A 27,454-nucleotide genomic window follows, 5' to 3' on the forward strand; every position below is an offset into this window, starting at 1 on the left:
TTCTACACATAATTCTAATACCATTTTGCACTATGTTGATATATGATGTTATAAGATATTTTAATCAAAAATGAAATGGCTTTATTGGCCTTTGGACGGTTAAACCGAATGACCTTTTGACACTTCAAAATCTTTAAAATACCTTTATATGTAGCAAAATATAATTAAAACCTTTTGGATTCAATAAAAGAGATCTAGTTGTACTACTTTACATACTTTGGATGTCATATCTTTGTTTTTTGTTATTATTAGGGCCTTTGGACAAAAAAAAAAAAAGACCCGTCACGTCATTGACCCATAAACAGGTTAATGAATTATAATCAGCAAACGAACTGAATAAAAAAATTAAACAATATTATTAATAAATGTTATGATATATATTATATTATTATATTAATTAGTGTTATTGTTGTTATTAAACACATGGAAATATACATATTATTTTAGTTTATTTATAACAAAAAATATATATAGCCTTCTAGTCCCAATTATGGGAAGTTTTTTTTATTTTTTATACAGGTGATATTATAAAACCATGAACATCCTGAATAAGGATATGTTTAGCTGACGGACTGTAACAGAGACATCAGTCAAGGTTCTTGTCCATAATAAGTAACCTATTAAATTTCAATGGCTGTGTCAGCTATTACCGTTCCTCATGTAATATTTATCTAAGTGTCGACTGAGCTGACTGGAGAAGTGCTGGTATTGTGCTGAATGGAAATATGAAGTGCTTTCCTCCAAAACCATTGCGATTTAGTAAGAGCGACAGGTGAAACAGGAAGTAGTCGTGATTACGTTCACATGGGATGACTCCAGGGCTGGTTTTATAATTCATACGCTGCCGTGCAATGAAGATCTTCATGTTCTTGGCATATTCCCACATTGGTTGAGAAGTTCCACCTCAGTTCTGTCTGACTGCCACTGGTTTCCCTGCTCAGATTTTCCTGAAGTTAACACTGCCCCCCGGTGTTCTAACATCATTACTTGCTTACACATCTGCCCCCCTCCCTATGGAGGAAAACATTTACAGAAAAATCTGATGCTCTGGAAAAAACACCCTGAGACCACAGACACACATTTTAGCAGGAGATAAGATTGCATTTTGGTGTTGCATGCCACGAATCAGCATTTCTGCTAAGGATTTCGCCGGATCAGCTGCGCTCAGATTTGTGCTGCAGGAGCCTTCGGTTATCAATTACTTAACAGCGTCGGGAAAGTTTTCCCAAAACATTCCCTCTTGATTGCGACATCATAATCAGAAACGCTGCTTCCACAAAGGGACCAATTAAAAGTCTCTTCCTTGATGCATTAAGCCAGCCAGCGATTAGCGAATCAACATGTAATCTCGAAAACTTCCGCTTGAGTGATTCGTGTTGGTCAGCGAAGTGCCTTCGACTGAGGAAATCTTTTGAAACTCTAATCTTGTCAGGCCGAGAGTGGGAAAGGTGTTTAGTGTTTACAGTTTACAGAGACGAATCTTTTTTTCTATAGAGCCACGGCACGAGATAAGCACCATGAGGAATGCAACATGTCATTTAAAAGTACATAGAGGGCTTAAACTGACATATTGATGTATTACAGGAGGATAAGACAGCAGCTGCTAACTCTTTGCAAGCTACCGCTACAATTCATTTAATGCTAAACACTTTAATTGATGAGTAGGAGTTTCTATTTCAAAGCGCGCCAGAAAATCTTCACTCGTTAGGAGAATTTAAACATGTTTAGAGTTGATTCAACAGGTGTCTGAGGGGAAATATTCAAGGTTTAGTAGATTTACCTCAATGTAGGCTTGAAATGCTGGAGTAGTCTTGTGTTTTACTGCTGTGTTTTGGTTCAGTTTATGAGGATGGCTCTAATGAGAGTAAAACCATAGCCACCATCTGCTTCAAATGTGCAAGACTTCTCATCCGCTGGAAATCTCCATGGCTCCCTAGTTAAAACATCACAGGGTAACTGTTAAGGATGTCACATTTGTTCTGGAGAAATGTTTGTGATTTTCATCCCGTGCCAAAGCTTTTAGAGACCACCACTGTGAGGAAGCGTTTGCATATCTCTTCATTTGACACATCTAATTTGGGCTCAATTATCTCGCTCAAGCAAAATGAAACCTAGACACTCTTTTTTTTCGTTCGCAGGCATCAGGGGTAACGAGCTGGACCAAGGGTGCAGGCGAGGACCACATCCAAATATGAGACTCATAAACCAACAACAGCAATTACCGTTTGCATCTTTCATAACAGTCTCATCAGTTCGCACTGTATCTATCCTGTGTGTGTGCGTAATTACTAATTCTTATATTTTTCTTGTGCGTTTGTCATAGTTGATTGTGTGTCTTTGCCAGCGCACAAATTAGATTCTTGTGCCTGCTTTCAAAATCAATTAATGTTGTCCTGAAACTTTGGAAACTGGAGAAAAACAGACATCAAAGTCAAATGTTAGACGTTTTGATGGATTTTCTCGAATAAAAGTGGAACTTAAATTGATGCCCAGCGTGAAATCATGAACAATTAACACTTTGATTTAATTATATCTTCATACTTTATATTAATGTTTCATTGCAGAGAAAATCAATTATTTCTGTAATGAATCATTAGAGATGCTTGCTAAAGTATTAAACTTTGGTGTAATAACTTGTCTTGCATTGTTTGTGCTTTAGACATGTCAATCACATGCACATCGAGGAAGGGACCAGAATATCACAGAGACTTGAGGGGGGCTTCAAGTCACCCACAGCACCCTAGCATTGTGACGGTAAGTTTGCACAGCCAAACAATTTAATATTTTAAACTTCAGAATCAGAACTTCATAACATTAATTTAACACTTCAGAACAATTACTTATTATTCAAAAATTTATAAAGAGGGATAAGTAATTGCATTTCATCTTATTTTTTTTTAACAGCTCAGCCTGATAACTACCCACATCACTGTAGTTTTGTGATAAGTTTTGCACAAATAAACATAATTTATTTTTTTTGTTTTGCTTTGCTTTTTGTTGTGTTTAGCTTTGCTTTGCTTTGTTTTGCTTTGGGTTTTTTTTGTTTGTTTTGCTTTGTATTGTTGTTTTGCTTTGATTTGTTTTGCTTTGCTTTGCTTTTTGTTTTTTTTCTGTTTTGTTTTGTTTTGCTTTTTGTTTTGCTTTGTTTTTTTGTTTTGCTTTGCTTTGTTTTGTTTTTCTTTTTTGTTTTATTTTGTTTTGCTTTGCTTTGCTTTGCTTTGCTTTGCTTTACTTTGTTTTGTTTTGTTTTGCTTTGTTTGGTTTTGTTACAATGCTTCTCTCAAGTGTAAGAAAGAGAGATACATTTATTGGATCTTGTCTTTGTTTTCCACAGTTTTTGCACAGATAATATTTTATTTTATTACAATGCTTCAGAACATCAATGCTTATTCACAAGTGTAAGAAAGAGGAATAAGTAATTTCAATTCATCTCGTCTTTGTGTTTTGCACAGATAAACATTTTTTTATTTTTTTTATTTTTTTTATTACAATGCTTCAGAACATCATTACTTATTACTTGTGTTTTCTACAACACTGCTTGCCGATTACCCACAACACCCTAAAATTGTGGTAGCAAGTTTTACACAGATTAACAATTTAATATTTTCTTTTATGTTATTACAACTCTTCCGAACAACATTACTTATTCACAAGTATAAGAAAGAGGAATAAGTAATTTGATTTGATCTTGTATTTGTGTTTTCCACAGCTCTGCTTGAAAACTGGGATGCCTCAACAGGAACCACACCACAAACTAGCCTAACACGTCCACAGCGAATTCGCGAGATGGAAGCAGCACTCTTCTGATTCATTTGTGAAATTATGTATTCATGGGTTTCTCTTCTGAAATGGCATTTTCCAAACAGAAAGCAGCACCCTGTCAGCCTTGAGTGCTTTGTGGAATTGTTTAATTGGTTTGCGCTTTCGTTCAATTGATTGCAGGATTTCAGGGAGAGTGTTGTGATGCAGGCTAAAAGCTCCAGGACAGTGTGGAGAGATGAATTGTGGGACATAAAAGAAAAGGTCAGCGGCTCTGGTGTAAAGGGCACTGCTCACAGTGTATTAGAATGGAATAATTGACAGATATGCTTGTTAACTTGTTTTATATAAGAACACACCCTGATAATTGAAAACAGCATTGAAAAGCATGTGTTTTGTGTACTGCATTCTGTTCTCTTTTATTTAGTGTTTAGGCATTCAAATATGAGGGTAAACAACATAAACTAGATTTGTTGAATGGCGCTCGAATAGCAATTTAAATTTAGGGAAGTAGAATTAAAATTAATTGAAATTCAAAGAAATGCATCTAACTTTTTTTTAAAAGAAAAGCTATGTTTATCAAGACAACTTAAATGTTGGCTTTAAGCTTAGACAGACAGACAGATAGACATAGATAGATAGATAGATAGATAGATAGATAGATAGATAGATAGATAGATAGATAGATAGATAGATAGATAGAACGACAGACAGATAGAACGACAGATAGATAGATAGATAGATAGATAGATAGAACGACAGACAGATAGAACGACAGATAGATAGATAGATAGATAGATAGATAGATAGATAGATAGATAAAAAGTCCCAAGTCTCTATAATAAAGTAATAGTAATACAAGAAAAAAAAACGTAAGCAACAGTTTATTTGCCACATGGAGGTAACTGAGCGCACCCTAAAAGAATCTCTTCTCATTAGTGTGGGTGATGTGGAGAGGCTGCCATTATGAGTGAATGTCCAAACTGTAGCAAAAATCCATTAGTTGTTTGTCTAAAAACTGCATGTTTAGAATTTACTTGAAAACACCAGCCTAATCCTTAAAACAGGGCAGATACTGAGCTTTCATCTCCTTCCTCTTGATTCTAATTTAGCACCTTGGCTGCGACTGGATCTTCGTAGATAATTTGCTTTTGGTTTTCTCTTTAATGGCTTCGAGCAGGATGTTTGGATAGGTACAGAGGAACGGCACATAACTAAAAGCTACCAGCCGCGGTCTTTATCAAACTCTTTTGTATGCAGGAAATTCAAAATTTTAAAAATGTTTCCTCATTATTTAAACATTCGCATCTGTTTTCACAATGGGTGGCACTTAAAGATAATGAAGCCTAATAAGCTTTTAATGCTGGTTTTAATGCATTCACAAAGAGAACACAAAAGAACAGATGGCGGGTTCTAAATCCACATCTTGCCCCAAAACCTTTGGTGTTTTGTATGTGTGTTTAGGGGTGTGCATGTGTGTAATATCTGTATTTAAAATACCCAGCATGCAGCTGCAGCATCCTTTATCCCTGATGGAATGCTCTGGCTTTCCCTGAAACATGCCATTGAAACATTCAAAAGGGGACATGTGTTTTATAACTCAAAATATGTCTCAGTTCAAAGAAAATGACGAGAGAGCGGCAACAGAGAGGAACATTTTCATTGACGATTGACTTTAATTTTAGTCTTTTCATCACACAATTGTACGGACCAGCATTTTTTTTCAGACTGGGGTCTTTTATTATTTTAAAATATTTTCCAGATAATATTTTCATATAATACATTCTTTAGGTTTTGCACAATGTGCAACATAAATGGCAATAATTTAATTATTACACATGTTGTTTTTATAATACATTTGATTTACTAGTAATCATTATTATTGTTAGTTGTAGTAGTATTAGTAGTAGTATTTAATAATTTATTTATTTGGTCATTATAATTACATTTTTTTGTGTGTATATATATATATATATATATATATATATATATATATATATATATATATACATTCCTAATACTGTGTCCCCCTTTTGCAGCTAAAACAGTCCTGACCCGTCGAGGCATGGACTCCTCTAGACCCCTGAAGGTGTGCTGTGGTATCTGACATCAAGATGTTAGCAGCAGATCCTTTAAGTCCTGTAAGTTCTGAGGTGAGGCCTCCATGGATCGGACTTGGTTGTTCAGCACCAAAACATCACACTGCCTCCTTCGACTTGCCTTCTTCCCATAATGCATCCTGGTGCCATGTGTTCCCCAGGTAAGCGACGCACACGCACCCGGCCTTCCATGTAATGTAAAAGAAAACGTGATTCATCTGACCAGGCCACCTTCTTCCATTGTTCTGTGGTCCAGTTCTGATGCTCACATGTTCACTGTTGGTGCTTTCAGCGGTGGAAAGAGGTCAGCATGGTCACCCTGACTGATCTGCAGCTATGCAGCCCCATACGCAACAAACTGTCATGCACGGTGTATTCTGACACCTTTCTATCAGAACCAGCATTAACTTCAACAATATGAGCTACAGTAGCTTGTTGGATCTGACCACACGTGAATCAATGAGTCTTGGCCGCCCATGACCCTGTCGGCGGTTCACCACTGTTCCTTCCTTGAACCACTTTTGATAGATACTGACCACTGCAGACCAGGAACACCCCACAAGAGCTGCAGTTTTGGAGATGCTCTGACCCAGTCGTCTAGCCATCACAATTTGGCCCTTGTCAAACTCAATCAAATCCTCACGCTTGCCAATTTTTCCAGCTTCTAACACATCAACTTTGAGGACAAAATGTTCACTTGCTGCCTAATATATCTAACAGGTGCCATGATGAAGAGATAATCAGTGTTATTCACTTCACCTTCAGTGGTTATAATGTAATACCTGATCGGTGTGTATATATATATATAATATATATACATATATACACACACACAATTTTGCTCATACAATTTTAGTCCTTATGGAGCTTGACATGCAGTCATTGTAAACTATGAACAGGAAAAGAGAGGCATTAACTTTCTTCCAACATGAGGGTACATTATCCTTATTACTATTCCTGTAATTCATCTATAGAGTCTCGAATCAATATATAGATGCAGAAAATGAAGGTTAAGGCAAGAGAGAGGCCCTATGGAAATGCTCCCAGAGACATGGTTTCCTATCTATAGTGAATCATTTTGGTGGTGTTTGGAGCGCCCACTGTCTGCTGAAGGCTGTTTCAGTCCAGTGAGCTCTGCAAACACACAGCAGTCTCCTACAGTCTGTAATATTTAAGAGCTGCAGCCCCGGTAAGATCTGGTTATTAAGCCCCTCTCCTTCGCTCTCTTGCCTCCTCTGCCTCATGAAATACTCCAGTTCCAGAACAACAATAAGTACCCTTATCAGGCAGTCTGTTTCTTTTCTCGCGTCTAGAATAGAGGTGTTTACAAGTTATCTGCAGTGAATCTTAACAAGGACTCTTCATTAAAGTGGCCAATTCCACATTTAGCCCATCTAATAAAATAAAAGCTTTCATTTGACAGAGATTGCTTTAGGCTTTGTTATTTGTTATTTTCTTCTCACTTTTTTCTTTAATTGGCCTCATCTATGTAACTGGTAGATGGATAAAAGCCAGTTCTAAACCAGATAGTCTAGGTCCTGATTGATCCACTCTATGTTGTACCTAACAATGGTCTTTGAAACTAAAAGAATTTCAACAGAATGTCTAAAGGGGACCATCAAAATAAAGTTTAACCCATTTATTTTGTTTTGAATCACGTGGTTTAGCTTAATAGAAACTATGTGTAATCTGTGGTTACAACGAGAGGTTTTTGCGGAAGATAGACCAATGTACGGTGCTAAATGGAGTTTTGTGTCACATGAAGATGAGTTTCATTAAGCACAACATCATCGGTCCTCTCGTGTATCGCTTTGAGAAATAATAATGAATATTAGGGGCTTCTCCCAAGGTTGTGTTGTAAACTGCTGTGGTGTAAAAGGCTGCTGTATCCTGGTGCGGGCTACTTGTCATTGAAAACGTCCTCTCAGCTGACAAGCTGTCATTTACATTGCTTCGGAGACGACAAAACACGATAGCAATTTCACTCGGCCCCCCTTCGTGCATCCGAACACGCACGCATATTCAAAGCGAAGGAAAAAACACATTCTAATTAACATTCCCACTGACCCGAGAATAAACATTTATTTTCTCATCTTATGCACACTTCGAAGATTTTCTGACACTGTCCTTTGATAGCTTCCGTGACTAACATTTTCCTCTTCCAAATCGTACTTCCTTCCTGTAATTTATGCATCAGATTCATGCATAATTAATTGTATATTTACCACTGTCTGATTATGAAAATAGCCAAACAAATTCCACCACTATCGAGGTGTGTCGGCCGCCCTCATTAAAAATTGATACTTTTTTTTGTTGAACAATATAAAATGTAACAACATTTTTGACTTATGCATCAATCACAATGCGTTTTCTATTTTGGGCACCTGAATAATAATTTTTAGTTTGTCTGATTTTATAATGCACTGCAATTTTTTTCGTTGTTTTCCAGTACAAATATCTAAACACTCTTAAATGAAGATACAATTACTTGAGAAGCAAAATTACTTAAAATATTAGGTCTTGTACACTGAAAAAATTATCATAAACTCACTTAATTTTGCTTCTCAAGTAAATTCATCTTGATTTTAGATATTTGTGCTGGAAAACAAGACAAAATACAGAGGAAGAAAATCTTTTTTTTTTTTTCTCCAGTGTGGTATCGGATACTCAGTTTTCAGGATCTGATCAATTCGTTATGAGTAAAATCAGGTCTAATACTCAGAAATACATTGCGGAAGTGAACAGGGATTCAATCGGAGAAGCACTGCATGGTCGGTTGTTCTAATTGCAACCTGATCAAGTATTCCTGTATGTGTTTGCATACTCATTAAAGAATAAAGTGATTAATCTGGGGAAAACGGGGGTCGGGATCCTTACATGACCATAAAACAATCATTCTGACTACTGAAGCTGAGATGAATGAATGCAAATCCATCATAGGCAGGCTGTTTGTGTATGGAAATCCAGGAGGAAGCGTAATTACAGGCTTTATAGCCAAGAAAAGCACTAAAGCATTAAGAGGTGGGATTACAGCCTGAAACGTTCCAACAGTGGCCAATGTGGGTGCCAGCAAGCTAAATAAGACTTTAAGGGTCAAGAAGAGAAAGCCTGTCAGGGAAACAATAGGTCATTCTGTTTTTGCTGACAGTTGCATTGTGAAATAAAAAGTTTTAGAAACGAGAAGCACTAACAGGATTTTCTTTGAGCCACAACTTTACGGTTAGGAGGATGTGTCCATAGCGAAAGCTATTTGGTATTGGTCATGATACTTTTAAAAGTAATGCGTTACAATACAGCATTACTCCTCTTCCAAAAACTAAAAAACACAAAACTACTGCGTCATTACTACGCAGTAATGACATTAATAAGTCTCCGGCTGAAGGAAATGCAAATTCACTCCTGTACAGTAGAGGGCGCAGCTCTCTATTCTGAATTGCAGAAGAATAGTTCAACACTCTGGCTGCGTCCGAAATCTTTTGAGTGGGTACTTTGAATTATTTATTTTATTTGCAGGTTTGCGTAATATTATGTTTACATTCCCCTATTTTCATTCATTTTGAGCAATATTGAATTTGTTTTTGTGCAAGTGAGATAAAAGTAAATTCTAACGAAATCGAACAAAGAACTGATGTGACGTCATTTCGAACAAAATCAGGCCAAAACGAAGTTCGCTTTGTGTTCTTTTTGGAAGTTCGAAACAGCTTGCCAAAGCGAACTTTCAGGAAAAGTTCGTTCCAGCACCAAAACACCTTCGTACTACCATTGGTCAGTGACGATAACGTAACAGGAGGTGTGCGCTGAGGCTCCGCCTTCACTCGCGTGGACCGCGTCTCTGATTCATTTTCATTTGATCTGTAGGGTTTGTTGAGGTAAGATCTCCGCGGGTGAAAACATGAACAGACTAGATAGCTGCTTTATAGTACAAAATGAAGTTGTGCTTGTAAAAAAATGAGGCACTAACACTCTTTTTCATGTTTGATAATGTAAAGCTTCTTGATTTTAAGCAGTCCATTGAATAAAGTGCTATATGAAGACGTGACGTGACTGAGTGCTACTTTGCAGAGCTCGTGCTAACATTTCCATGCTGTTATGATTAGACGCTTTTCTTAATGCTTTCTATAATAAATGCTTACTGTTTTCTCATTTTTGTTGTGTTTATTTTGTTACTGAGAAGAAAGTGCACGGCACATATTTACATATTCATCTAAACGTACGCTGCATTCACATGGGGCATCAGCGTCAACGCTTGACAGAGGGCGTGTCTGAAGCTTGTGTTGACGCGACCGTTATAGTGATTACAGCCAATCACATTACTTTCCGGTGTTGCACGAACACAGTTGGCTGCGACTGCTCTAGGGTATTTGCATAGGGCGATCTGATTGGATGACGCCTGCATTGGCGCTTGAAAAGTTGAGAAATCTTCAACTTCTGCCGCTTGCAACGTGAGTAAAGCGGCACGACGGAACCCACAATTCAGTTCGGCAACGCATGACGTCACCCATTCAAAGTAAACGAGAAGCGTTAACGCCGGCGCCCCGTGTGAATGCAGCGTTAGCAGTGTGGGCGGCGTCAGATGTTCATTTACAGTATATCGCTGGTCACGCATTTCGAACTTCGTTTTACCCCTAAACGAAGAACGAAAAAGAAGTTTGTTTGAAGTATACCGGAGCCTTTAGTCTAGAACGACAATAACCATCATGTTTACACAGTGTACACAATGTCTCTCACATTTTCTCTCAACATGGGGACAGGAAAGGTGTCAGTCAATATATATTTTGTTGTAAATTTAAAAGTAATTTGTTACTTTACTAGTTGCTTAAAAAAGTAATCTGATTACATTACTAACATTACTTGTAATGCATCACATGCTAATGCACACAACGTCAATGTAGTGCTAAATAAATAGCATCCTGTTTTTCTCAGGAAGTGAGATCACATCCATTTAATTTTGCCTAAATTCAGTTGAACGCACATTTGCTATAATTATGATTTCCAAACTCATAAGTAGGAACCTCCCAGGAGGTTTTAAGGACCATTATTATTAACCTTCTGGTCCTCTTCGGTCAAAAATGGACTGAAAACTTTTATGTTTTGAAATTTTACTTTTTTTTTGCTTCATCGGAATGGGATGAAACTTGGTGACTTTTGTCGCATTAGCTGTGAACACACAAAAAATCATGGACATGATTCTCATATGTTAAAGGGTCGTAAAACAAAATAGTCTCGCTTGGCTCCTTCGTGGTCAAAAATGACTGACATAGGAAATGAATGGGAAATACAAAAAAATACTAAAAGTCAGAGAAACTTTTGGTGGTACAAACTACAAATGAGCCACTGTGCAGAAAAAAAGTGCACAGCAATGAAGGGGTGACACTCTAAAATGCAAAATAGACACATCCACCCCCTCACCCCACATACATATGAACTAGCCTGACTATAACAGAGCAAGTTTTTGCAAAAGTGTGAAATAAAACACTAATTAAGCCAAAAAGTCTAAGTATAAATCCACAACTAAATATAAATTCACAACTCAAAAATAAGTATTTATGTCTAAAAGCATTAACATACTATTTATAAGCCACTTTATATAGAAATATATAGGAATCTAGTGGTTACAACATGGCATTACAAAAGTTTTTCTTTTTTTACTCCCACCAGATGGCACTAATCTACCTTCAAAAAATTGGATTTTAAATGTCTGTCTCTATTTTAATATGGAGTACTGCTTTAATTGAAAAATAACTTTAAAAAATATCAGAAAAAAAAATTGTGTATTATTTTAAATGGGGAGAAATATCTAATAAAAATTGCATAAATATTGCATAGTATCATAAAATACCCTCAAAATTCTGAATAATAATAAAAAAATATTAATGAACAGAAATATATTTCATTGGTTTTCCTGGGGGGTAAAAAAGTTACATTTTAAGGCTTCGGTCATTTTTGACAGTGAAGAAGCCAAATGTGACCCCTTAACCAGAGGGTTAAATGCAAAAGTCTATGAAACATCTATCTATTATCTCGTCTTCTTATTCACAGGACTGGACTGTATATTCAGCACCCTGGACAGCTCCTTCGCCCCGTATCACCTGATCAGATACTGTGGGTAGAAGGTGAGACTAACTTACTGCTCACTAAAACACCAGACCACACTGTGTGATTGAATAACAGTACTGTTCGTACTCATTGATGAATAAATGCTTGGTCTTTCTGTCTTAGGGTGTTTACTCATGTAATTCATCCTGTTTTTGGTTCATTTAGATGTCTTTGGTCTGTGTTGCATTCATATTTCACTTAAACCACAGAAGATTTCATTTGGAAGCCAACCAAAACCGTCTGAAAAAGTGGGTCTCGGTCCGCTTGTTTGGTGCGCAGGTTCAGGTTCAGATGGCAGCATTCACACATATTCATAAGAACCGCACTAACAATCGCATCAGAGTTCGTTTTAATCGAACCAAATCTGCCAATTGTGAACACACACACTTAAACACAAAATTAAAGGGATAGTTTACCTAACAATAAAAATTCTGTTATTATTTACACACCTTCATGTTGTTCCGAACCTGTATGAATATCTTCTGTGGAAGAAAAAAGAAAAATTTTGAAAAATGTCTCATTTTATTTTCATACAATGAATGAGTAGGATCTAATGTTGTTTTACTTTCATAATTGTATAGACAAGATAGTTGAAACATTCTTTAAAATATCTGCTTTTATGTTCCACAGAAGAAGTTTGGAACAATATGAGGGTGAAAAATGATGATAGAATTTTCATTTTTGGTAAACTAACTAATTGTTTTGCATTACTTAGCTCAAATGAGTGCAAAGTGATCAAATGAGCAGAAAGGTTTCATTTAATACAGCATTTATCATGATGATTAGTCTTAGCTTTGGTTACTATGTAAATATTTTCTTTGTGCTTTGTGCTTTTTCAACCATAAAAAATGTATAGACATCTATAAATATGATTTAAAGATTGATATGAGGCAGAAGTACAGAATGTCACATTTTATTATTGACTGTTTCAACACAAAATGTTTTACCATCTAAGAAGCAAATGTAAATGTGTAAAAGCCAATATTTCATTGTAAATCCCTTGCAAGCAATCACAGGAGCGAGTCTGTGACCCATAGACATCACCAGACTCTTGCTTTCTCACTTTGAAATGCTTTTCCAGGCCTTTAATGCAGCCATTTTCAACAGTTGCTTGTTTGGTGAGTTTCTGCCTTCAGTCTCCTCTTCAGCTGGTGAAATGCTTGTTCAATAGGAGTTAATCTGGAGACTGACTTGGAATGTCCAGTTTGGAATGTCCAGAAAAAGATAGATACCACTGGCAAGCTTCAGCAACCGACAATGACCAGGTCAGCTGAGAAAATCAACAGCAGTTGATGATAGACAAATGCCAAGGGCTATGAAAAAAACTATAAAATATCTCAGTAAAATCACCAGCAAACTCCAGAATGCTGGGGTGATGGTCTCACAATCTGCTGTTCCCAGGAGACTTCACCAACAGAATTACAGAGGCTACACAGCAAGAGCAAACATCCGATCAGTACCAAAAATATGAAAGCCAATTTGAATTAAAGCTGCAAGCAGCAATGAAAGGGCCCTCACACCCGGGCTCACCGCCACCCATCGGCCTTAGGAAAACAGTGAACAGTGGGCGACATGCATGTAAGCGAGTAAATACAGGAGAATTATGGCAAAGTCATTTCGACGTGTCACACTTCCTGCTGCCAACAGGTGGCGCTTTGACTGTGACTGAATATTTCCATGTAGATGTCTTGAGGCCAGGACTTTTATCAAACGTGAAGTTTGGAGCAGATCAAACATTGTATGCCTGAGTTACAACAACTTCCTGTTTTGTGGCGTTAATCTCATACTTTAGCACTTAGCCAAGTGTTGCATGATTTAACGTGTTTCTAACATGTTTGTTACTTCATGGCATCTTTAAATGTGTTTCTGGGAGTGCATTACAGTGCCATTTCCTGTTGCCAGCAGGTGGCGCTATGACTGACTGAATATTGGCATATAGATGTCTTTAGGCCAGGACTCTTATCACACATGTGAAGTTTGGGGCATAGTATGCCTGAGTTACAACAGCTTCCTCTTTCATGGCGAAACATCAGACTTTGTCAGGCTGCCACGGACACGCCCTTCAACAAAAACTCAAGATCTTCGCAAGTTAACATCGCTAAGGCCTTAAGATTAGACTGACAACATATGATGTTGATTAAATCTCAATGAGGAGTTAATCACAGTGTAAAACATGTCATTTCCTGTTGCCCACAGGTGGCGCTATGACTGTAAATAAAACGTGAAGTTTGGGGCAGATTGGACATTGTATGCACGAGTTACAACAACTTCCTGTTTCATGGCGAAACATCGAATTTTGTAAGGCTGCCACGGACACGCCCTTCAGCGAAAACTCAAGATCTTCACAATTTAACGTCGCCAAGGCCTTTAGATTAGACTGACCAAATACGATGTTGATCTGATTAAAGCTCTAGGAGGAGATGGTTAAAGTACAACATCTGGAAATGGCAAAAACTGCAGAGAAATTTTGCAGAGAAAATTCAAAATATCTCACTTCCTGTTGGGTTTACAGATTTTGAACCCACGGACTTTTTTGTAGGTATTGGGCTGTTAAATGTGTCTACCAAATTTCATACCTGTACGTGAAACGTGGCGCGAAGGGCGCTTAATTGAAATCTTGTAGGTGGCGCTATTGAGCCATTTTGCCACACCTAATTCTGAAACCCATATCAGATGTAAATGTTCACCACTTCTGATACGTGTGCAAAGTTTCATGAGTTTTCGAGCATGTTTAGGCCCTCAATAAATCGATTCATTTTGGAGAATAATAATAATTGACTGAGCAATTACAATAGGGTCCTCACACCATCGGTGCTTGGGCCGTAATTAGCAAAAACACACAGAGATGAGCCAGTAGAGTTTTATGGACAGATGAGACAAAGTTTAACCTTTATCAAAGTGGGAAAGCTAAAGTGTGGAGAAAAGAAGAAGCCGCAAATGATCCAAGGCATACAACCTAATCTGGAAAGCATGGTGGAGGTAGTGTCATGTCATGGGCATGCATGTCTGCCTCTAGAACAGGCTCACTCATCTTTATTGATGATTTATTCAATGATGGCAGCAGAAGAATGATTTCAGAAGTGGATAAAAGAATCTTGCCTAAAGGCAGAAACTCCCCAAAACAAGTAACCGTTGAAAATGGCTGTATTAAAGGCCTGGAAAAGCATTTCAAAGTGTGAAAGCCAGGTTCTGGTGATTGATCCTGTGGATTCTGTGATTGCTTGCAAGGAGTTTACAACTAAATATTAGCTTTTACACATTTACATTTGCTTTGTTAAACCGTCCCAATACTTATGCTCACATTAGGCAGAGGGATGAAACTGTAAAAGTGCTGTACTTCTTAGTTGGTAAATCATTTTGTGTTGAAACAGTCAATAATAAAATGTGACATTCTGTACTTCTGCCTCATGCTAATCTTTTAATCACATTTATAGATGTCTTGACACCACAGCTAACAAAGCAATCTTGTCTTTACTGTTCCAGTACTTATGGAGGGCACTGTATATTACCAAAGACTATAGAATAACACAAGACATGTCACTCGTATTGTTTCGAATGGGAGAAAGTGCAACGCGCAATATGGCGAAATAAGTCCCGCCTTCTAAATAATCTAAATAGCCAATCGCCGACTGGTAAATTGACATCACATCACTGCAGCGGCCGTTAGAAGCTCCGGTTCCTATAGAAACAGTCAGACGTGTGCCTCTGAAATGAGACACAAGAGACGCACATTTAGGACTGCGCATTAGCTTGATCCAGCCTGAAAAATACCGTTTTTTTTTTTTTTTGTCATGATTAGAGCGTTTAGAAACAAAATTTATGAGACAGTTGTTGTCAGATTTCATTGGTGATTTCAAATATTAAATTTAATCGAAAGCTTAGCAAACAGCTTTGGAGAATTTGATGTTTCCCCATTCAAAAAGATAGGAGCTGCACTTGCATGCCTGAGAGGCGTTTCAAAGATGGCCGCCGAGTGAAATGACTTGTCTTGAAGGGACTTTGATATTACATCTGAAAATTACTTGAACTAATCTAATCTAGTTATAAACCCAAACTTACTACTAACATTATAAAGCAAAATATAAAGTTGATTTAAGCTGCATTTAATTTTGGTGACAGGTTTGCAAAAATTGAAAAAAATTATTTGTATATTACTTAATTTGACCTTTAGAGGTTAATGATTTCAGACCTTTTTTTTTTAATCATCTTCAGGCCTTATTTTGTATGTTATTCATGAAAATGTGCCCAATACCTACCAGGCATCTGACCTCTGACCTATTCTGACTTTTGTCATTGTTGTCTGGTCAACCTAAATGAGGGTAAGCACACAATGCACAGACGGTGAGGGCTTGAATATGTAGACAGGTTGGCATTATTTGGGGGGGGGGGCTATTTTACAGTAGGTGTGTTTCTAATGGAGCATGGGATTTATTGGGCATTATAAGCATAAGGCCACTGCAATTTGTCAGTCACTAAAAGCCCTTCATTGTTAAAGCCAAAAAGCTGCAGTGCGTCCATATTTTTAAATATTCCTCAAAAATTCATTGTTTGATTTAGTGCGTCATGGATCTTCACCCTAATTAACATCATACAGCTGGATGGTTTGCTGTGCTGCATAGGCACGATTTACCATTTCTGTATTAAACTGAGTCATGTATTCTTTCTTTTCAACTCTGCACTCCTTTGAACTTTTGTAATTCTCTAGATAGCAAATAATGACTCCCATTCGCAGTCACTGTATGAAACGGGTCCTTTTAGCCAGTAAGGTAAGAGAGCAATCAAACTTCATCTATTTTCCAACAACAGTGCTTTATTTAAGCTATAAGGTACATAAAGCTGTGATATACTGCAAATAGAATCTATTTTGTAATTGTTTTTGTTTTTTATAATAGCCAGAATCACTTGACAATGTGATGTCATTTTTCCATACACCCTCCCTAAAGCATTAAAAACAAGTCACTGTTTAAATATATATCTGCCGCTCCTCTTTGCTCTTAAGGTGCGAATGGCTTCTGTCTTCAAACTCACTGTGTTTTAAAATCGATTCAAATATTTCAACAGGCTCCAGACGTGCCCGTCCCATCTTCATTTCCGCATCTGCGTGATGCATTTAGTCTGAGAGCACGCAAATCATTTTCATTCCCCACAAAAAGCAGCGGGAGTCTTGCAGTTATTTAGCGAGATTACATGGTGTATGGATCTCGTTCAAAAACGCTTTATTTACTCGTTCGCTGTGGATGGATGAGCTCGACTGAAGGGAGATGAGCAAGAAAAATGGGGAGAATGTTACAACAGTACAAGCTAAGTTTTTTTTGGGATTTGCATATTTTGGTTGTTGGAATCAAAAGCTTGAGGCTTCAATGCTTCATTTCCATGCTAGAATATGTGGCATGAGCTGATTTCAGGTGATTTCAAGCCTTAATACGTGAGGTAAGGACATATGCATCCTGGCCATTCGCCTCAAAAATCAAAACAAAGACAAATCCCCAATCCCCAATATGCAATCATTTGTTGTATTTTCTTTATGCTGATTTAACTGTAAAAGTAGTTTTTTACAGAGGTGAATAAAGACATTCATGAGATATACCCAATAACACATTTAATATGTTTTATTTAACATTTTATGTATTTGTTTCATTTTTTTATTGTATTAAATTATTATCGAGATTATATATTATAGTCCAAGATTTAGAATACACTAGAATTAGTGACACAGATATTAATAATAATCATATGCTGTGTGTTTAGAGGTTGTCAGGCCAGTCCATAGTAGACTTGTATCAGTATCACATGCTAAAGCATTCGCTCCCTATGTGCATAGTAATCTGTAATGTTTAAAAGTGTGTTCAAGAGGCGAGGGAGGAACAGGGCTGGGATCATAATTGGTGAGAAACTGAAAATGTCAGTTCCGCTAGCTTAGAAATCTCAGTCTACCGTTTACAAGCTGAGCTTTTTAATTCCCTCTGGCCAGAATGCCAATTTTCTGCTATAGTAGTGCTATGTCCCAGGAATTGCTTATGTTAATAAAGCCAGTGAAATAACCGCACAATTAAGCAATTTTAGTGCTTAAATTTTAATTTGAAAATGCTGCCATTTCTCTGCTAAGTCATCTGTGGCATGTAAAAAAAATACAGACATGCACATTTTTGTGTCTCATCTCTTTTCCTTATATATACAGGTGAAGGGTAGATTTGTCTTTTAATTGCACAGAGTACTAAAATCAGGCTGTTCTTGCTTGATTTTAGCGTTATCAATGGCCTTCAATGCTGGAGAATCATTTGAGCAAAACAAATACTTTATAGAATTTTAAAAAGAAACATTCTTAATTGAATTTCATTTCTTTCAGTGCCTTAAAGTTCACACCAAAAAATTTCAATTCTTTCATTATTTATGTTGTTCTTATAACTCCCATGCTATTAATTTCCCAGAGGAACACAAAAGGCATGAACCAGTATCAAAAAAGCTTGTTTGTTTGAACTGCGCCCTCTACTGTACAGGTGTGAATTTGCACTTCCTTCAGCCTGAGGCTTATTCATTTCACTGTGAAAGGTGAAAGGGCCTTTACATTTGCCAAAAATAGAACTTTTTTGTTATAAAACCAAACAAACAGCCAAGCCCAGCTAAGAAAAAGTAACGCAAAAGTAATGTAATGCATTACTTTCCATAAAAAGTAACTAACTCAATTAGTTTCTTTTTTTTTTTGGGAAGCAACACACTATTGTAATGCATTACTTTTAAAAGTAACTTTCTCCAACACTGTTGATTCGTCTTGTGATTTTTCTGCAGGTTATATCAGTAGGTGGCGACAGCTGAGTGTCTTGTTGTGTGTTATGAGTAAGTCATTTGTATCATTCACTCAACCGTTTTGTTCCAAGTCTTATTATCCTTCATTTTGTGTTCAGTCAACAATAATTTTACATGTTTGTTTTGAACGAGATAACGAACCGAATGAACAAGATACCCCTCTCATTTAGTCAGTCAGCAGATCATTCACAAACAAGATGTTGTAGTTTGTTCACGAATGAGAACGAGTTCTCTCGTTTATTCATGCAATGTAGGAAAAAAGAGAACTTAATTGAGCACAGAAATATAAGTCAGTGCACTGAAGTGAACAAAAATGATTCATTCACTTAAATGATTCTTTCAAAAACGTTATCAATGTATGAAAAAAAGTGGAATTTCTTCACAGTGTATCTTTTTGTGTGTCATGGTGAGAAAAAATGTACAGATTTGTAATAATATATGAATAAATCATGACAGATTAATGAGTTTTCTCATGGACTAAATACTGTTGGACTTGATTAGGATTTGAAGACACAAATAATAGTCACAAAAATCAGATCCAAAAGAAAATAAAACTGTCGATGTTATCTAAATGTCGTGTTCCCTCTGATAAAACCTCCAATCGCAGGCCTGAATGACGGACACAAATAATCAGCGCTATCCATAGATGCACTTTGGTTATTTGGGTGGATTTTCAAGCTTCTTTAGCTTGTTAAAGTCGGTGCGTGCTCAGTGCGAGCGCAGCAACAAAACAGTAATTATCATTTGAAAAAGAGTCAGCCCAGAGCAAATCCCTGTCAAAAGCTTTGTGCAGTACCTGGGACTGGAGCCGCAGATCAAAGGCGTTTGATAGACTTCTGCTCTGTCATCATGGAACTTTCATAATCTTCTTATGATAATTCACAGAGGGGGGAAAAAAGAGGAATTTCAAATGGCCTTAGCACATTCAGTCAGGGTTTGTTTTATTATAGAAAGAGGATGTAAATAAATAATGTAATGCAACGTCGCTCAAACCGCAAAGCTCTCGAGAACTACACAAGGTCCCTTCACTTTCTGTATCAGCCGCTGACTGTAATCCTCCATAACCACCTTGGCGTAGGAGCGATTTAGAAAATCTTTGACCTGCTCTGATGTGCCATGCATGTGTTCAATTATACAACGCCCTGCAATTTTTCATGTTGAAGTCCTCTCTTCGGTTTGACATCCACCATTTTGCAGTTCTCAGTAGACGTCTGACCAATTCGGTTACAGCTGCTAAAGAACCGTGTTTGACTGAAAAGTGTGGTAATTTGCCAATGAAAAGACGGTAAGTAAGGGCACTCTGGGCATCTCTCCATATAAGATGAGAGGTGATTTGGGAATTAAAAACCTCAATGATTTCCAAAGTATGCGAGTGTGTGTTTATCCTCCATCAAATGATGATCTGACAAACCAATCACGATAAGAGGAGCGACGCTCAAGTTTGAATGACACGAAACACTCAACGTTTTCGCTCAGCGTGGGGCAATTTGGTCCTTTCTGCACTTCTCAGACTTGCTTACAACATCAGCATATTGATCAGCTTTGCCAAAGGCACATTTATTAGACTGTGGCACTTTAGTCCTGTGTACGTTTTAGGCTACTACTGCAATGTCAAAATCAAGAGCGTTTGGTGTCACGATTAAATGGCATCTTTGCATACATATGGTTTTAATACAATTTGTCAGAACAGTTAACCTCTCCCTGAAGGAAATAATCAACGAGAAAAGGCTTTGGCAGATGATTAAGACTCTTCAGTGTTGATGCGTGATGCACTACTGCCCTCTAATGGAGCAATTAGTTACAACATCTGTGTTAAACGTATGTGTGTTGCATGTATTGGCTGAAGGTCTTCAGAAATATGCTGTTGTTCACACAACAAAATACAGTGTTTTGTAACTTCTTAAAGCTGGACAGGTGAGAATGCCAATGGACTTTTCTGTCCAATGGGATCTCAAATGTGTTTATTTTTGATCTATCAGATGGATAGAGGATGGAATCAAAGGGAATACAGTCAAAAATAGTAAGTAAATATGTCACTCTCTACATGCAATATTGATTATCAAATAATGAACTCTAAACTTGGTCTATAGGCTGGAGATTAGTTTGGCTGAAGCCAGATGTAATTCATAAAGTCTTGTTTCTCTGAATTCTTTGCTGTGATAGTGGGTGCTGATGGCCAAAGCAAATATTACTCATTACATTATATGATCATGATTAACTTCTCATGCTATGATGTTCCCTATTGAGTTCATAAAAGATCAGGACTATACATGGTCTTCTTGTTAAAGCTTGTCAGTCTGGTCGTGCTTTTTATGTCACACACAGCCTGTGACCAACCCAATCCTTCACCTTACAGTCTCTCAGTCTTTATCTCTGGCTCTCTGGGTGTAACTACCTGCATTTCATACCCAAATTCACTCACAAGACTCTTCATGTGCGACTAGCGGCCACCAGCGTGTGACCGTCAGAAGAGCTGCCCTGTTGATTAGTGTGACAACAGTAATCTCACTGTGAAAAATCCCATAGACTTACATTGAAGAAGTTACGTCAGCCGTATCTAGAGACTGGAATATCAATAGAGACTTGGGGTTGGGATCTTTTGATTAGGTCAAAAAGCAACTACATCATAACACAAATAGCTGCATAGCAACATGATAAAGAAGAAAACCTATGCAAACACACACACACACACACAGGCAGCAACAGCCTCAACATTGTAGTGGGGAGTTTTGCATGGACAAGCACCACTCTGAGAATGTAGGCTATTGATAGTAGGCCTATATATAGTCTCTTTTTCAGGTGAGACCTGGTTAAAATAACACCATAAAACAGAATATTAATAGAATGGCACAGAAAAAAAGGACTAACATGTATTTGTGTGTTCTTGGCTAAAAGAGTAGTTGTTGTTGTTGTGGGAAACAACAAAACCGTATTTGTTGCCAAACTGCAACAGGTTTTATTTGTTGTTTCATTGTCAATCATTTTAATATGTCTCATAAGGGCTCACACTGCACTTAACCCCGGGTTATCAATGTTCTAAACACCGCTTTTAATCCAGGGAACAGGATTGTTTCACACTTGTAATTTAGAAGCGGGGTTAGCACTGCTTTTTACCCTGAGTTATGAAACCCTGCTCCAAAACCACTACTTTTGTGGTGTTAACACGATGCCGTCTTAGGGGCCATTCACACAGAATGCGGCTTTGCGTCTAAAAACGAAGGAATGGTTTTTTAAAAAGCATAGAATGCGAGGGTCTTGAGACACGCTTTTGAGTCGTGATGCAATAGAGTACCTCAGGGATGACGTGTTTTTGTAGGCAAAACCCGGAAGCGAGTTAGCATTTTAGGACTTCCGGTTCCATCGGCCTAACGTTTATGGGTTTTTTGAATGGGTTTTTGCTAGATCGCCTGAAATAAGGGCTGTGGTTAACAAAGCCTCTTAATATTTTCACGTTTTGATCTATGACATAAAACACACCAGTTATAACCCGCTTATGATTTTTTTAAACCTTTATTGTGTCTTAAAAACGGCGGTTGCTAACAAGTTGCTAAAAAGGACTACTTCCTTTGGCGGGGACTTTAGACGTCATCATGACAAACAGGACATTTGGACAGCATTTCTCATGAAAAAGTGGATAAGTATTCATACACGGCGCAGATCATAATCGGCGAACATGTTTTTAAATAAAGTTTTTTTAAATAAAGTTTGAGGAAGCTTTGTGGTGGTGACGTTGATCCGCAACCATGGTGTGCTGTAGTCCGTTTATAGCCTACTGTTAGCTTTTTATATCTGACGACTTTATTTAGGCTTCAAAATGTATAAATGTTGTGTTAACTTAAAGATTATAAAGATTATCGTAAAGATTACAGTGGTTCAATATTAATATTATAAAGCCACGAGAATATTTTTGTTGCGCCAAAAAACTAAATAACGACTTATTTAGTGATGGCCGATTTCACAACACTGCTTCAGGAAGCTACGGAGCATAATGAATCAGTGTATTGAATCATGATTCGGATCGCGTGCCAAACTGCTGAAATCACAGCTTTGACACGAACTGTAGCTTTGACACGCTGATTCATTATGCTCCGATGCTTCCTGAAGCAGTGTTTTGAAATTGGCCATCATTATAAGTCGTTATTTGTTTTTTTTGGTGCACCAAAAATATTCTTGTGGCTTTATAATATTAATATTGAACCACTGTACTCACATGAACCGATTTAAATATGTTTTTAGTACCTTTATGGATCTTGAGAGGGGAAATATCATTGCTCCCTATGCAGGCCTCACTGAGCCATCGGATTTCAACTAAAATATCTTAATTTGTGTTCCGAAGATTAACGAAGGTCTTACAGGTGTGGAACGGCATGAGGGTGAGTAATAAATGACAGAATTTTCATTTTTGGTTGCACTAACCCTTTAAAGTTGAAACTCTTTTAACTTAAAAACGCTGCGCTCATGTGCGAGGCGCTGCAAAAGACGCGAGCGCAACGGTCAAGCGCGTGTTTACATAGAAAAACAATGGGAAAGTAGCGCATTGGAATAGAAAAACGCGTTCTGTGTGAACAGCCCCTCAAAATGTTACAGATAAACGCTTAGAAACGGAAAACCAATCGCGTGCCTCATATTTGCCTGCTTTGGACAGTCACGGAAACACCGCGCATTGTATATACAGTAAATTCAGTATTTTAATGGGGAAAATGTCAAATGCTGACAGAAAACACGACACTTGAGTGAAGAAGAGACCGTTTCATTCTTACCTTTATAGTCCGAAATGTCCATTCAATATAAATTCGTTAGTACAGTCGGCAATATGAGGATGCACAATGCTAGAGCTAAGTAAGGTCGCGTGCGGCGTTTATCCAATCAGTGACACTGACACTGCAAATATGCAATATGTATAAGAATATAAGAACGTTAACCCAGGGTTTAGGAATGTACAATGTGAAACATCAGTTTGAATACCCAGGATTAATTGTTTAGAATGACCCAGGGTTAACTATTTCAAATGTGAAAAGCCCATAATGTGCAAGACAAAATATGTATGAATAATATTCAGACATATATATTAGTCAAAATTATATATAAGCCTATATATATAAGCCTATATATATATATATATACAGTACAGTCCAAAAGTTTGGAACCACTAAGATTTTTAATGTTTTTAAAAGAAGTTTCGTCTGCTCACCGAGGCTACATTTATTTAATTAAAAATACAGTAAAAAACAGTAATATTGTGAAATATTATTACAATTTAAAATAACTGTGTACTATTTAAATATATTTGACAAAGTAATTTATTCCTGTGATGCAAAGCTGAATTTTCAGCATCGTTACTCCAGTCTTCAGTGTCACATGATCCTTCAGAAATCATTCTATATATACATTTTATGTTTTAAATTTTTTTTAATTTTTTTTTCTTATAGAAATTGTTTCACATTCTCACCTGGCACATATTGATGGGACTGTTTTTATATTTCCAGGTGAAAATTTAATTATTTCTTTTAAAATAATTTCTTATTTAATATAAAATATAACTATATCATATGTTCCACAGAAGTAAGAAAATCATATGGGTTTGGGACGACACGGCGGTGAGTAAATGATGACAGCTTTTACATTTTTTGGGGTGAAATATCTCAAATTAATAAAGTTGCCTTTGATCTGTATTATTCCTTGCCAAAGTAATTTTTTCTATCGGTCTAAATACTTTAACACTTCTATTGAATTGCAGAATTTATACAATAAAATCCATGCAGGTTTTATTCTGTCGGGCTGTTTCAGAAGAGAGGCTGCGCCGTATGTGAGAGACGCCCAGCAGAGAACAGAAGAACAGCCGGAGCACCTCTTAAAAAGGCACACTTTCATGTTCTGTTTGAGAGACTTTAAAAGGACATTCCTGACAAACATTTTCTATTTTTATATTGCTGTAGGATCAGGTAAGTTGAAGGCAAGTTTTCAGATAAGGGTAGAAAATGTAGTACATTAACACTTGCCTGTTTTAATTACAGTTTACACAGTGTTATGAGTGTTTTATGTTTTATGTTTTTTTTTTTTTTTTTTTACTTATGTCAGCATGTTTAGGCCCAGAAGGGATCTTTGATTTATACCTCTTCTCTGCAGACTAGTAGGTACATTAGTGACATTGATAATGTACACTTTGTATAGACGGTCAGATGATCTTGCTTTCACTGAAGCACAGTAAAGCAAAAGATATACCAAATACTAACTTTTCACTCAAATTGTTCTGCTGATCATGTGATTTTCATAAAATAATGTTTTGGAAAAAGCAAGTTAGAAGCATTGTGTCACAGACTTGACCCCACCGTATGTGACAGCTTTAACCCAGCTGTGTTAGAACCACTGCATGGTCTGGTTTGAAGATGTTTCATGTCTTATGTCTTTGGGATGACCTGCTGTTTTCGGTCCTATCAGAGTTCTTACATCTCTTCGGTTTCTCTCTGGCAGCAGAGGACAGAGGAGAAGATCAAAATGCCTTTGATGTGTTGCCCACTGCAAGCGATACAGGGATGTGGAATATGATTTCTAAAAAATGTAACATCTTGATTAAAAAGTAACATCTGTTGAAATTCACAGCAAGGAGTGGTATGTTTTTGAACTGATTTGTTTTGATGTGAAATATAATAAATAAATTGTTCGTGGAATTATTATTTTCTTTATTTGGCACTTTGATACATCTGTGTGGTTGTGTGTGTGTGTGTGTGTGTGTGTGTTAGGGATGGTTTAGTTTGAGTAACTAAAAAGAAAGTCGGCTCAAAAGAGTTATTCATTCAGGAGTCTTAAAAAGAGCTATTTGTTCAGGAGTCAGACTAGACTATACTGTAATAGGCTGTAGTTTTTGATCTACTAAAAAGAACCAACTCAAAATAGGGATTTGTTTGGGAGTCTACATTGAGACTACACTGGTCGTGCTGAATTTCAATTCATTAAAAAGAACTGTCATAAGAACAATTTGTTCAGGAGTTACGCTATATGTTTTCGAGTCACTAAAAAGAACAGGTGTCACGAGAAATCAAGTCCCCCGCAGGAATAGGGTTGGTAATGTGTGATAAAAAGTTATCATGATGTCTTGACTAATTATAACATATTACACTATTATTACATTAAGTGAACAAACGACATGATTGAAATATAAAATTAATAGGTATTGCACAATAAAACAAAATGGAAACAGATTTTGGAAGCAAAAAAACAACAACATATACCTAATACATAAGCTAAGCTAGCAGGCTAATCGGGTAGATGTGCTATGCTAGTACATAAGCTAACTAAAAAACAGTAAGAATAGAAATGCTTGATTTCACAACCTATGGTTGTTTTATATACTAGTATATGAACAATGTAATTTAAAAGACATTAACGCATTTTAAACTATATAAACCATAATGTTATTTTGCAGGAATTATAATCAGGAGTTAAAAATATACCCATTAAAAGCCTGTTGAACCAATGGGATCACTCGGGGTACTAAATTAGACCCAATTCCTTGGGGGGGGACTCGATTTCTCACCACACGGGCTCAAAAGAGTTAATTATTCATATATAATGAATATATAATTATGATTGCACTGTGTCTTTTTGATAACAGAATCAAAAGAGGGATTCGTTCAGGAGTCAGACTACACTGGTCTAGCTGTATTTTGATTCAATAAAAAGAACTATTGGATGCGTTCATTATCTACTAGGCCTACTAAAAAGATCTGGCTCAAAAGAGTGATTCATTCGGGAGTTTTTGATCCACACAGAAACGCCTCAAAAGAGTGATTGTGCTGTACTGTATATTTTCAGTAAACTATGTTAAGAGCATTTTAGTAGGCCTACAGCCCGCATCTATGGAAGAATGCACATGAACCATTAAAGGAACAAAACGTCATTCGGTTCCAATGATGTGTTTGCAAACAGCGATGATGTTTTTTTGTGGGCGGGGCCTACCTGGTGGCAGAAAATGACAGTTCTGCAGTAGCAGCCTGTGGAAGCTACGGAATAAAAGAATAATAATAATAAAAAAATTGATTTAGAGTTTATATCTCACAATTCTGACTTTTTTTTTCTCGCAAATCCGAGTTTTTATCTCACAATTCTTAGACGGAAAAACAGATATGATATAGGCTCAGTGTTGCCAAGTCTGCGGTTTTCCCGCGGAATTGGGCTACTTTTACACTGTTGCCGCGGGTTGTTTTTCATGTCCGAGGGTTGAATTGACCCAAAATAATAAGTGATATTAAGCCCCTGGAATGTGACTTTTTACCGTGGGCCCCCCCTGAAATGCAATTGGGCTAGATTTGAGGAGCAATTGGGCGGGTTTTGTTGTGAAAACCTGGCAACCCTGTATAGGCTACTCGTTATTCTGTCCGTTTTCTTCAGAATTGTGTGTTTATATCCCGCAATTCTGACTTTTTTCCCTCAGAATTGTGATATAAACTAACAAATTGCAAGTTATAAAGTCAGAACTGGGGAATATAAACACGCAAATGCAAGAAAAAGTCAGAATTGTGAAATAGAAATGTTATAGGCTGTTTAAAAGTTATCTATGTAAAATGTTATAGGTTTAAATATTATTTCATGCTGTAACTGCTATGTATGTATGTCCCTTATGAACTGCATATATGAATATTATGTAGACTTACTGTTTACATCAAATTCATGTTTTAATAGTAGAATAATCATTGCAG

At 37.0% G+C, this 27,454-nt stretch overlaps 1 long non-coding RNA gene across 1 annotated transcript; it reads left to right on the forward strand.

Moving 5' to 3' along the window:
- The first annotated feature begins 24,122 nt into the window (after nucleotides 1-24,122).
- On the forward strand, nucleotides 24,123-26,594 carry LOC125260491. The gene is made up of 3 exons (XR_007183051.1): nucleotides 24,123-24,244; nucleotides 24,319-24,355; nucleotides 24,496-26,594. It is a non-coding gene; the product is annotated as an uncharacterized LOC125260491 (long non-coding RNA).
- Nucleotides 26,595-27,454: the final 860 nt, after the last annotated feature.

The sequence above is a fragment of the Megalobrama amblycephala genome, linkage group LG24, assembly GCF_018812025.1.
Source record: "Megalobrama amblycephala isolate DHTTF-2021 linkage group LG24, ASM1881202v1, whole genome shotgun sequence".
In the NCBI taxonomy this organism is placed as follows: Eukaryota; Metazoa; Chordata; class Actinopteri; order Cypriniformes; family Xenocyprididae; genus Megalobrama; species Megalobrama amblycephala.